At 42.2% G+C, this 13852-nt stretch overlaps 1 long non-coding RNA gene across 1 annotated transcript; it reads right to left on the reverse strand.

Moving 5' to 3' along the window:
* Positions 1-1499: 1499 nt before the first annotated feature.
* On the reverse strand, positions 1500-9027 carry LOC130543278 (uncharacterized). The gene is made up of 3 exons (XR_008958506.1): positions 8958-9027; positions 6780-6902; positions 1500-1661 (listed from the first exon to the last, which is right to left on the reverse strand). It is a non-coding gene; the product is annotated as an uncharacterized LOC130543278 (long non-coding RNA).
* Between the last annotated feature and the right edge of the window lie 4825 nt (positions 9028-13852).

Here is a 13852-nt window from a genome sequence, read left to right on the forward strand (position 1 = left end):
CTGGGGGTTGTTCTGCCTGGTCCCCTGCAGTCCTGGGAGAACACCCAGAGCGAACATTGTTGATCCACAGGCTCCCAGGGGAGAAATTACTTCCTGGTTGTAAATTAGTCACCGGGGGGAGTTGGTTTTCCTTCCAGAGGTCAGGCGTGCTGTTTAGCGCCGAGATTCCCAACTTTGGGAGAACCAGCCGGGACGCCCTCATGTCATTTGTTAGAGTTCATGATTACCTCATCCTCTGAACGTGCTACGAGGCCAGTGCTTGTTTTGAACATTTAACTGGATATAAAATTCATTTCACTTTGAGGGGTTTTCGAGAAATTGATGAAACCCCAGGTGTTGCGAAACCGTTGCTAGGAATTGGATAACGTAATGATCCGTTCGGGACCCTAACAGCCAGAAAGAAGAGTAGCTAATTCCTCAAGATGCTTGTGTAGCTCAGGAAGGGAAGCAATCGAATTCTCTGAAACGAGGTAAACTTGGAAGAAAAGAAATAAACGTGATCTGTGTGGATATATCCATCTGAGTGCGATGGTGGGTGATGTGCTTTAGTTTTGAGAAATACCGACAGTTCCTGGGGTCAGGCCACCACCACCCACAGAGAAATCCCTGAGCGGCTGCTCTCCTCTGCCAGCCACGGTGACACTGGACCCCACTACTCCTTCCCAGCCCTGGAGAGCCTCCCACTCCTTCCCATCACAACATGCCCTGAGAGATGCTGAGTGAGTGTTTCACTTCCTCACTGTTATGGGTTGAATTGCATTCCTTAAACGCATTGAAGTCCTACTGCCCCCGGGCCTGTGAATGTGACCTTATTTGGAAAATAGGGTTTTGTGAATGATCGATCAAGGTGAGGTCATTAGGTTAGGCCCAATCCAATGTGACTGTGTTTTTATGAAAAGGGGAAATTTGGGCACAGGGTGATCACAGTGTGAGGACACAGGGAGAATGCCATCCACAAGCCAAGAAATACCTGTAGCCACTGGAAGCTGGGTGACGGTGACGGGCACGAAGGAGGGCACGTGATGTGATGAGCACTGGGTGTTACATGCAACTGATGAATCACTACATTCTACCCCTGCAACTAACAATACAGTATATGCTAACTAAATTCAATTTAAATAAAAATTTAAAAAATAAATAAAAGTGATACTGCTATGAAAAAAAAAAAAAAGAGGCTGGGTGAGAGACCTGGAGCAGATTCTCCACCCCCCACAGCCCTCAGAAGGAGCGAACATGACCGATGTCTTAATTTCGGACTTCTGGCCTCCAGAACTCTGAAACAATACATTGCTGTTGGTTAAGCCACCCAGTATTGTGGAAACTAATACACTCACCATGGGTTTTCTCAATCAATACAATGTAAACATGTACACGATAAAGGAAACTTTGCAGACCCTTTGTCTTCTGAGGGGCCCAGAACTCAAAAGTCTTTGTCGTTCCCACCATCATGGTCATTGACACTATTTATTCTGAGCCAAGCCCTGTATTAAATGCTTTATTTTCAGGGGTGCCTGGGTGGCGCAGTCGTTAGGCGTCTGCCTTTGGCTCAGGGCGTGATCCCGGCGTGCTGGGATGGAGTCCCACATTGCGCTCTTCCGCTGGGAGCCTGCTTCTTCCTCTCCCACTCCCCTGCTGTGTTCCCTCTCTCGCTGGCTGTCTCTCTGTCAAATAAATAAATAAAATCTTAAAAAAAATAAGTAAATGCTTTATTTTCAGTATTTAATTTATTCCTCAAAAAGGTAGGTATCAGTATATCCTCTTTACAGGAGGGTACACTGAGATCACCCCTCTGATCAATGATGGGACTTGGGTTTTAACAACAATAGAGGGGGCCCCAGGACGGGGCTTATGGGCCTCTGAAGGACTGGGAGTAATTATTCATCCGAAAATACACTTCCTTATGGGTAGAGGAGTCTTTGAGGGGTGGCCTAGGAATCTACCCACCAAAGACAAGATCATGTTTTTGGGAAAATCTGTTCTGGGTTCCGTATAATTGACTTGCTAATATCTCTGAAACATGTTCCTTAGTTAGTTGTTTGTAGGTTACCTGAATCACTAAATTGAAATATTGCTTTACTTATAACAATTATCCAGAAGTTTTAAAAATATGCAGAGACGTGCTATGTCTTTTGCTAAATAATGTCAGAAGATTAAAAATATATCTTTTCCTGCTGGATGAAGTGAAGTGTTAATGGACCATTTGATTACAGATTAGCAGGATGGGGGGCGGTGGGTGAGAAATGCCTTATGTTTTAGCACAGGGGCTGACTTTTACAAATTAAAAATAGGGACGACAAGAGAGAAATTCTCAAAAAATCAAATAACCAGCCTTCTGAGACTGATGAAGATGGCCCTCTCCATTCCTTTTACTCCCAATGAACATTTGATTCAAAATAAGGAGGATAATTGTGACATATAAAATATACACAATTACTTTATTTAACTTAAAAACCCCATATATGGAATTACTGCAGAAAATTATAATGACAAGGTTGGCATATACTTTGATAAGTTCTAAAAGTTACTTAGTAGATAATCAAAAGAGACTTATTTTCTAGTTTTCTTGGTCAACATATTTTCTGTGGTACTGTGTTAATCAGATCTCAGTCACATACAAGTGTGAGAAGCTTATGTCAAACTGTCTTAAAAGGGGACAGTAGGGGATTAATCAAGTCACCTAATTGAAAAGTCTGGTGCAATCTCTCTTACTTAGGATAGATTTGTGGACCTAGAACATAAGCAGTCTCACCCACTGTTAATAAATATGTGGCATGAATGTAAATCTAAATTTCATAGTTCTCTGTACATTACCTTTGGATTGTAACAGTTTGAAGTCACCCGATGTCAGCAGAAGAATGGCAGCATGAAGACACACTGTCCACGTTGTGTAATTTTTTTTTATTACCACTAATGTGTTGGTTGATTTTGAATGCCAGGAGAGATATTTTTTAAATTTGAAAAATTTAAAATTTGCTCATAATGTTTATTTTTTCTTTAGGTGTTACGCAGAATGGAAAACGGACACAAAGTTACCTGAATCACTTTAACCCTTCCAAATAAAATATCCAAGATACCCCAGAGAGTACTTGACCTTCATCAGGTGCCTGAAAATGGCCAGCTTTGACGGAGTTGCATTTGAATTGCACATCTTTGAAGGTATTTATCTGGCATGTTGGACTCTTGTGAATAAGCAAATGTTTTTTCTGGCCTACCTCCTAGACTCCTGAATGTCCCATTAAGGTGATATGGGTATGTCCCTACACGCTGAGATGGGCCTAGTTTCCATGCTCTGGATTAAAAGATGAGTAGGTATGTGTTCAAAGGTAGTTTTGCTCTTTGATGGCAGAGAAACATCTTTGTCAGGTAAAGCTATTTTTCTTGTTTTAGAATCATGAAACTTGAGAGAGCCAAATTCCACAGATTTCTTATGTGGCAAATACTGTGGTCAGGGTTGACGAAAACTTGACTGGTTGGTTAGGAGGCAGTGGCATGCCATGGAAAGAGCACAGGAAACACAATCTGGGTTTTAGTTCCCATTCTGACATTATCTTGGAGGCTTTTCTGGAAGGACGGTGATGCCATTCACCAGGGCAGAAGGTGTGGGAGGAGGAACAAGGGGGTGTTATGTAGCCCCATACCCACAGAGAGCTGCCTAAACTTCCATCTCATTTCTATTTGAGGTTGGAGTTGTGTTTCTGGATTGTCACAGCACTAAGAAAGTTTTTCAGTCCCTTCAGGAGTGGCAGGAACAAGACTCTCCCTCTCATATTATGCTCAGTCAGGTGGTAACCAGAGGAGAGCTGCTTGGGCCCCAAAGTGTTACTATTCCCTCAATAATTCCATTCGCACAGACAATTACCCTGGGGCGAATGCCCATTCGTGGGTGGCTGTGGCAGGTTTGGGTATCGGCTTATGCAGAGGCCTCCCATGACTTAGGCTGTGACATTCTGAGTGAGGTTTTTGGAATAGAAACCACACGGTATGTTCTAATAATCAGGGCTCTGCAGGGCTGAGGCCAGTTTGTCGTTTTGCCTCTTCCTGGTCATGAGGACAGGGATTTAGAATCTGAATTCATTTTCCACCAGGAAGCCCAGCAACGCTTAGGAAATCTGTGCACATACGTGTATGTGCAGAAAAGATGTTGCCCATCTTCATTCACCACCAAGCATCCAAGTCCCCAGTGAAAATGGTCAGACTGCAAGAGATGATTCTCAACTCCACCATTGGGAACACCATTGGCCCAAAGTCCAGCAAAATATCCTCTTAGATTTGTTTTCAGCCTCAGAAACCCCTCAAATTTGGCAAACATAGATTCTGATGAGAAGGGTCAGTAGACTCCTGCAGAAGAAACACACGCACTGCAATAGGGATTCCCAGGTTTTCTCGTCCGACAGGCTCCTTGCTTGCTCTGACTGAGCACGGCCGGCAGCATTTTGTGGAGTTGACAGCGACTGTAATGCCATGAAATGTCAAGCTGGATTGACAGAGTGAAGACGGAGACGTCACAGTCTTCAACAGGACACAGGGAGTTAATGAGAGGCATATGCAAAGACCAGGATGTCACTTCTCACTGAAAAGATTGCACAAATCTCTCTTATTTCTTTTCTCTAGACCATTGAGTATGATGGTGACCAGGGCTGTAATCCGTGTGTGGGATGTTGTTGTTGTTGTTGTTCTTCCTGCTTCTATTCTTGTTTCAGGATCTGATTACATTTCTAAAGGGGGCTCAGGAAACAAAGTACCAGTGTGGCAGAAGAATATAGTTGCAACCCCATTTACAGACAGAGCCAGGAGCTGGAGCCCCAACTACCACGTATTAGCTGTGTGACTTTGAGCAAGTCATTTAACTGGTCCCCCCCCCCCCCAAAGGAGGGTGATGGTTTCAAATATCCCATGTGGTAGTCGTATCAAATGAGGTAATATATGAGAAAGCGTTTTGTAAAATGGAGAGCACTGAACAAATTACTACTACTGGTCAATTCAGTGGGGAAATGATTCTATGCACTTAACTCCCATTGGCTTTCTCCGTCCCTCCTTTGCCATCACTAACTTTTAGAAGCCCCAGCAATGTGTGTTGGAGCATAGAAATAATCTCTTCACTGCCTCCCATAGAAACAGTAGGGAAGCACTCAGGCACTCGAGAACAGATTTGTAGTAACGTTTCTGGGCTTGAGAACTCACGTCAAAAAGCCTATGCTTGACCAAACTATTTTTTTCTCACTCTTCCCAGTACCTAAAAAGGATCATATAGTCCTAATTAGGCCTAGAGAGGCCCACAAAACAAATGTGTTTCCAAGAGCTTTGGATTTATAAACTAAAAACTGTAGGCTACTGTGTATTTTAATATATTCAGAGAGACAATTAAGATAACTTTAGTTATGGTTTTGGAAAACAGTCTCGGCAGCGTTCAGCTGAGCATATAGCCGTTCTCTGTCAAAAACCAAACTGGAATGACATTTTTGGAATCAACTCACTCTGTTAAAAGCAACCAACCATCTGAAAACACTCAATGAATTGGAATAAAGTTGTATAAAGTTTTGTGATCCTCAGGAGAGGAACAAAATTTGGAAGAAAGTTCAGCTGCCAAACTGCAGGAACAGACAATTCACAAAGAAGAGAGTTAAATGGCCTACGATGTGTGAAAGAATGTTCGCCCTCACTGAACAAAGAAATGTCAGTTGAAACAACAACAAAATGCCTTTAGCAGAGATAAAAATACATTCCACTACGCAGTGTCCGCCAGGTGCTGTAAAAACGGGCACTCTTGTATCCTGTGGGTGGGAATGTAAATTAGTACCATCTTTTTGGAGTGCAATTTGGCAAGATCTGAAGTGAAACGTTAACTTCCTAACTCTGCTTCGAGAAATTTGTTCTCAGAAATTTACAGATGGAAAAAAATTATGAATGAAGGTGTTCACTGCAGTCTTATTCATAATAAGGAAATTGGATAAACCTACATTGGAAAAAGCCAAATGTCCAATAAGAGGAGAATGGTTAAATTACGTAGGGGTAGAAGCATCTGCTTGGGACTGCATGCTTGTATTCCGCGCAATTCCTACGTTGAAACTCTAGCCCCGGTAGGATGGTATTAGGAGATGGGGCTCCGGGGAGGGGTTAGGTCATGACGGTGGAGTCCCTTTGATGGGGTTAGTGCCCTTATTAGAGAGGAGGAGAAATAGCTCTCTCTCTCTCCGCCATATGAGGATACAAGGTGAAGACAACAGTCTGGAATCCAGGAAGAAGGCCTTCACCAGAACCCAGCCCTACTGAGATCTTGATCTTGGAATCCCGAACTCCAGAACTGTGAGAAATACATGTTTGTGGTTTAAGCCTCCCAGTCTATGATACTCTGTTAGAGCTGCCCAAATAGACTAAGACACCATCCATACAGAAAATGTTAGGCAGTCTTTACATCTTATTATTTTGACATTTACTTGATAACATGGGGGATATTGTTCGATAATATTCATTATAATACAGAAGGATTGAAAACCTGCATGCAGTGTGTAATGCCTATCTGGGAACTGTACGTATAAAAAAGAAGAGTGAAAGAGAATATAATAAAGCATTAACAAGAATTTCCACTGTTGGAAGAGGATATGCATGGCTTCTGTCTTTTCTCTTTATATATTTTTTCTATTTTTCAAATTATATATAATTAGCATAGATAAATTGTTGTTTTCATAATCAATAAAAGTGCTGTATTAAATAGAGTGAATATTTGGTGTCTTCTCCAAACTGTCAGCTGAGCTAGCTTGAACTGAAAATGGAGGCCCCACCTGCCCAACAAGGAAGGTCAGCCTGGTCTCCGCCTGTTTCTCCGAGAAGGATTCCAGCTGGAGCTAGAGACGTGTCATCAGAGTGAACACACAGGACTTATAATTCTGTCAGCCATCAAAATCCTATTGAGTAAGTACAACAAGAATTAAAAAGGAAGACGGTAGGGAAAAAATACCCTTATAATTTTTCTATTCTTTTTCAGGTTTTTTTTCCCCCTCCTCTTCACTGTAAATTCTGTTACGTTTTATCTTTACATTCTGCCCAATTGATATTCTGAAGACGAAGATAAAGAGAGTTAGGCATTTAGAACTTTCTTGACAAAGTTAATTAAAATGGCCTGGGAAAGACATAACGGAGATTTCTTTTTATCTAAGATGGAGATGAAAAACCCACGTGTTTCCAGGGTTTAATTGCACGCCTATGAGCCTATTGTTTCTGGTTTTGCTGACAAAAAAAAAAAAAAAAAAAAAAAAGCTTTCTCCTTTAGACCAAATAGAAAATGACTCAAATCTTGTCCAGTTCCCCCTGAAAATAGGCTGGAAATCACAATGCAGAATCAAGAAGAAAAGAGCTGGTTGGCAGTGGTGCTGGATATTTCCTGCTTGTCCCTCTACGTGCACTTTGCAGCCCTTACCCTGTTCTCTGTCCAGGAAGACTGGCCTTTCCGGACTGCATTGCCGGCCCCTGTCCTGGGAGTTCCAGTTGGGTTTGGCCAACGGAAGGCACAGGCAGGAGACAGGGAAAGACCATGCAGTATTGACTCCCCTGGCTCACAGCCCCTTCTGACAGCTACAGCTCTCTTTGGGTTCCAATGGCTCATTTCTTGCTCCCCCCTTTAAGAAGTAGGTCGTAGCAACTTCCTGTTGGTTCTGGCGCATGGGTGTTTTACCATCACTTGTTGATTTCCCTTAAACCTGCCCGAGCATTTGTAAATAGTGCCTTCATCCAACTCTCTTTTATCTCCTTTTCTGGATTTGCCATCTCTTCCCTGCCAAGATGCTGAGCTTTAAATTATCTCCTGAGACAATGCAGCTTCCTTCTGTGTCATGACTTCCCATGAGAATAGTTTTTTTTTTAAGATTTTATTTATTTATTTGAGAAAGAGGGGGAGAGTGGAAGTGGGAGGGAAAGTGAGAGAGAATCTGAAGCCGATTCTGCACTGAGCACAGAGCCCGATGTGGGGCTCGATCCCACAGCCATGAGATCATGACCCCAGCCAAAACCAAGAGTCGGATGCTTAACCGACTGAGCCACCCAAGCGCCCCTCCATGAGAATATTCTGATAGCACATTCGACAAGCCCACTTCTCATAATTATATGGTTGGTAGAAGAGTTTGTGAACGTCTCACACTGTGACAAAGGTCAGCCTCAAGCCCTCGGGATTTGTAATAACTGTTCTTAGCAACTGGGTTTCACAAAACAGTGGTGAGTCAAAACAGAGGTATGCTGGTGTAATTTATTAGTAATAATGAAGAACTGAGTTTTGTGCATCAAACAAATAATAAGAGTAGACATGATATTTTTAAAACTGTGCTGCTTTGGGGCTCCTGGATGGCTTAGTCGGTTGAGCGTCTGCCTTCGGCTGAGGTCATGATCCCAAGGTCCTGGGATCGAGCCCCATATATCCCTGCTTGGTGGGGAGCCTGCTTTTTCCTCTCCCTCTGCTGCTCTCCCTGCTTGTGCTCTCTCTCTCTCTCTGTCAAATAAATAAATCTTTAAAAATTAATTAATTAACTTTAATTAATTAAATAAAAAGTGTGTCATTTTTACTCACAGACATTCCAGTATGCTTTCTCAAGGCACAGGGAAAGGAGACAGAAAATTCCAGCAAATGTACCTGAAGTTGCCTGTATCCTTATCTACTAAACGCCAGTCCATAGGAATGACCCTGGGAAGATGCCCCTTATCTTACATGTAGGGGTAGAAAAAAGATGGGAAACTATTGTTGGACCACATAGCAATTCATTAAGGCATTCATTTGACTCAGTAGCTCTATGTTTGTCATCCAACTTCTTCACCAGTTTGTATTGTATAAAGTCACTAATATTTTAATTAATATTTACCAATAAGTGCCTTAGATGCATTATCTTATTTAATCCTCATACCTATTCACATCTTACCAAGTAAGAGTTCATCAATGGGCTAAAAGGAAGATGGGCTTTGAAGCAATGGCTTACCTTGACCAAGGAGCTCTGGTTTGGGTTTCTTGGTGCAAATGTGGGCTGGGTGGAACTCAGCACTGCTTCCTGCCCAGGCTGTGACTAATAGATCTCACATGGTGAATAGAACAACATGGTTCAAATTCTTTGTCTGGTCAGTTTCGTTCAATTAGATTGCTAGAAATGGCAGATACAGAGATGAATGAAATACAGTTCTGCCCTCCAAGAATCTGAAGCTTCTTTGGTAGACAGAGATATAAACAAATAATGAGAGAGCTATACTAAATGTGATTCAAATGATAATTGAAGTATGCTTAAAATTTAATAAGAAAACAGACAACGGAGCAATTATGTCTTTGGGATGTAGAGGAGTGTCATGAAAAATTATGTACCAAAGGTCATGGTTAAGCTTGAGCTTGAAGGGTGTGTAGGAGTTCAGCAGTGAAAGTGGTGGAGAAAGAGGTGAAAGGGTCCAGCAGGGGTCTTCCTTCTCATTCCTGCCAAAGGCTCAGAGTCTCCAATTGCCTTAGGTCTCCAGTTGCTTTTTCAACATCGGATTTCCTATGACTTGTCTAGACTTCTCACTCAGTCCTCTTTGGGTCTATGGAATTAAAGTACCATTGGAAGAGAAACTTTGGGAGAAAGGAGAGCTGGCTGGTCTGGAGTAAAATCTAACCATTGATCTTGGTCTCAGCAGGACCATGTACCAACCTGAGAAAACCATCTAGAGACCCCAAGTCCGAAATCTGACAGAAATGGACAGCATGACTTTCACTTGGTTTTACAGATAGTCTTGGAGACAACTATCTACCAGAGATTCCTGTGGCCACATGGAGTTTGGATCATGAAAGTATTAGGGACATATTAAGAAAAGAGAATTTATAGAAGGGATTTATCAACTCAATACTATTACTCATAAGTATACTGTATTATATCAGACCCAGAAGAGGAAAGAGGATTTAGAAGATTGTCCAAGATGTCATGAAAATTGATAGAGTTTACTTGACTGAGAAAAGCAGACGAGTTTAATCCACTTTTAGATTTTTAAATATATGAGAGCCCTGAAACGCTTATCTTTGCCCCCAGACAGATGTGAATTCTTTCTTGCTAAGACCCGAAGACCTTATTCACCACTGTCTTATGTCATCTTGTCTTAAACCCTAGACCTACTATTGTTTCTTGTTCTCCCAACGTGGTCGATGGACGTACCCTCAAGTCATGCCAACGACACTAGTGGACTGGCAAAGGGAAATGAAAAGAAGAGTGGAGAAGAAGAATATATTACTCTTCATTTAGAACCCCAAATCAAGTGCCTGCATCAGCTTGGCTTCAAAAAGTAACAGGATGTAACAAAAAAAGATATAATACTTGGACTTGAATGTGCAGATTTTATAAGGGGGAGAAAAAACAATTTTAAAACACTCTTGAAAGACACAAAGGTAAACTGGAACAAATGGAAAGAAATCCCTGGTGTTGGATAGGATGACTCAGTATCCTAAGTGTCATAGATGCCAGGTCTTCCAAAGTTAATGCGATCCCAATAAAAATACCAGTAAAGGCTTTTTCTGGAACCATGCAAGTTAATAATAAAGTTTGTACAGAAAAACAAAACAAGACAGGCAAGAATAGTTGGGAAAACTCTGGGGGAAAAGAGCTACCTACCAGATATTACAATATACTTTATAATAAAGCCCCTGAAATTAAAACAGCGTGACACTGGCACATGGGTAAATAATCAGACTATTGGAATAGGATAGGAAGTCAAGAAATAGACCCAATTATGTGTGGAAATATAACACATGATAAAAGTAGTATCTCCAATGACTGGGGCAAAAATGGACTTTTTAATAAACATCATGAGGACCACGGGTTAGCCGTGTATAAGAATAAACTCCAGATGGATCGAGAATGAACCCCCCCCCCCGGTTTTAGGAGAAAATATGGCTAACTTTCTCTATAATGTTGGTATGAGCAGATCCTTTCTAAATGCAATTCAAAACTCAGATGCAACAAAAGAAAAAACTGATAATTCAAGCTGCCTAGAAATAAAATATACTTGCATGATAAAATTTTTAAAAAGTCATGACAAAGTCATAAGATAATTGGGAGGAAACATTCGGAGCATCCGTCACAAAGGGCCGATCCTCCTGATATATGAAAAGTAACCAGATGTGGGAGGTGAGAATGCTTCTCCAGCTTTTTCCTGGCTTATCGGGGAGGCTTCACCCTGGGTTTTCTATAGAGGCCCCAGTAATGAGCTTGCTGTTGGGTTGATCTGATTTAACATTTCATGGTCACTTTGTTGTTATATTTTACTAACTTGTACTTTCACTCCCTGGGACCTGCTTGATTTATAAGTGCTTTCTCAGATCACATTCTGTGCTGGGCTCTGCACCTGGTGTTTTTCCTGGGCCAGCAGTGATGACTGGTTTGCTGGGCTCTCGTTTCGCCGAGGGTTCCTAGTGAGATCCGCCCCTGTGTGGGTGGTAGAAGGCTCGGGGAAGGGCGTTGGATGGAGGGGATCCTTTAGCAGACATGAATACCCTCCAAAATACACTTAGTTTACAGTCTTGGGGATTTCCAGGTGTTACTAGACACAAAGGGCCCTTTCTTGTGTCCCAACAGGAATGGATATGTTTTCAAAGGAGGGGGGTAAAATAAATAAGTTTTAGGTTATCCTATCTAAATCAAGTCTTCATTTCCATTGTTGTTACTTGAGTAATCATAGTTGAATGCACACAGACTAAATTTTATTGTCACTGAGGTAATTAAAGTGTCATGGATGGACCGCTGGAAGATAATGGTGTTCTGGAATGAGAATGTTCTGGAAAATTAAAGGAATGGTGCCCAACCTGCCCCACCCCCACCCGCTCATGATGCTGGGGAGCAACTTTAACCAGAGATTCATGTTCACATCAGGACAGACAAATGCATTTCCCGGAAGTGTAGTCTAGTAGCTCTTTGGTCTGGATTCTGAGCTAGACCTGAAATTAATCTGCTAATAGGACTGTGACTACCATAGCACTTTGCATTAGTAGAAGGCTTTCTGTTTTTAATTTGTTTGTTTTGCTTTGTTTTGTTTTTTTAGAGAGGGAGAGAGGGTGGAGGGTGGGGCTTGGGGAAGGGCAGAGGGAGCGGGGGAGAGAAAATCTTAGGCAGGCTCCACTCCCAGCAGAGAGCCGGAGGTGGGGCTTGATATCTCAACCCTGAGATCCGGACCTGAGCCGCAGGCAAGAGTTGGACACTTAACTGACTAAGCCACCCAGGCACCCCAAGCGCTTTCTGTTTTCCAGAGCATTTCCACATCATTGATCTCATTTGATCTTCAAAGTAGCTCTGTGGAACAGGCTGGGGCAAATATTGCTATCCCCATTTTGCAGGTGGGATCACTGAGGCTAAGAAAGGATGAGAGATGTGAAGAGACAGACTAATGGATGACTCTGGATTAAGTATTAGGGCACCTCGGTGGTGGCTATTTTTTTTTAAAGATTTATTTATTTATTTATTTATTTATTTATTTATTTATTTATTTGACAGAGAGAGAGGCAGCGAGAGAGAGGAAACACAAGCAGAGGGAGTGGGAGAGGAAGAAGCAGACTTCCCGCTGAGCAGGGAGCCCGATGCGGGGCTCAATCCCAGGACCCTGAGATCGTGACCTGAGCCGAAGGCAGACGCTTAACAACTGAGCTGCCCAGGCACCCCGGGGTGGTGGGTAGTAAGGAGGGCACGTATTGCATGGAGCACTGGGTGTTATACGTGAACAATGAAGCATGGAACACTACATCAAAAACTAATGATGTATGGTATGGTGACTAACATAACATAATAAATAAATAAATAGATGAAGATAGTTGGGTAGATAGATAGATAGAGTTGGGGCACCTGAGATGGATTCCAACTTAGCCGTTCACCACGGGTGGTGTCCTGAGCAGCTCAGTTATATATGGTTTCTGAGCCCCCACTCCAGTTTCAATTAGATGAGAGCTTTGCACAAGATGGTCCTTGAGGACCCTCCCAGGGATACTGTTGCAGGATTTTATCACTTGCCCAACTTCCCCAGGAGCTGGTTAGTGGATGTGAAACAGTATACGACACCCCCGAGCTGCAAGGTTCTCCCCTTTCCTCTGCCCCACACAGTGCAGAACCAAGAAGCCACTTGGGATGGGGGTAAGCTTTTTCCTTCTGCAGACTATGGATGGGAGGCGTAAGTGCTCCTGCATGATTACAGGAAATTTTTAAAATTTATTTTATTTTCTTGTGATTTTTTCAATGCCTCCTATGTATTTTTATTAATATTTTCCAGCTTTACTGGGCTCACTTTGGCAGCACACATACAAAAATCACAATGATAAAGAGAAGGTTGGCCCCTGCACAAGGCTGGCACGCATTTTCTGGCTTCGTTGAAGTCTAATTTGCATACCCTGATATTCATCCGTTGTAAGCGTATAATTCGATGCTTCTTAGTAGATTTATGGACTTGTGCAACCGCCACCATAATCCAGGTTTGCAGCTTCTCTTTTATCTTGAAACATTCCTTTGTGCTCACTTGTATCAGTCTCCACTCCCTTCTCCAGGCCCCGGCAACCCCTGATATGCCTTCTGTATCTATAACTTTGCCTTTTCTGGACAGGTCACATAAATAGAATCATGCCCTGTGTAGCCTTTTCCATCCGGCTTGTTTAACTTAGCATCACGTTTTTAAGGTTCGTCTACGTTGTAGTATGCGTCTGTATTTCATTCCTTTTTTATGGCTGAATAATATTCCACGGTATGGGCATACCATTCTTTATTTATCTGGCCATCGGTCGGATAGCTGGGTTGTTTCCACATTTTAACTATGATGAGTAATTTACTATGGACTTTTGTGGATGAGTCTTTGTGTAGACATATGTTTTTTATTTCTCTTGGGTAAA

This window comes from Ursus arctos, unplaced genomic scaffold (assembly GCF_023065955.2).
Source record: "Ursus arctos isolate Adak ecotype North America unplaced genomic scaffold, UrsArc2.0 scaffold_9, whole genome shotgun sequence".
Lineage (NCBI taxonomy): Eukaryota > Metazoa > Chordata > Mammalia > Carnivora > Ursidae > Ursus > Ursus arctos.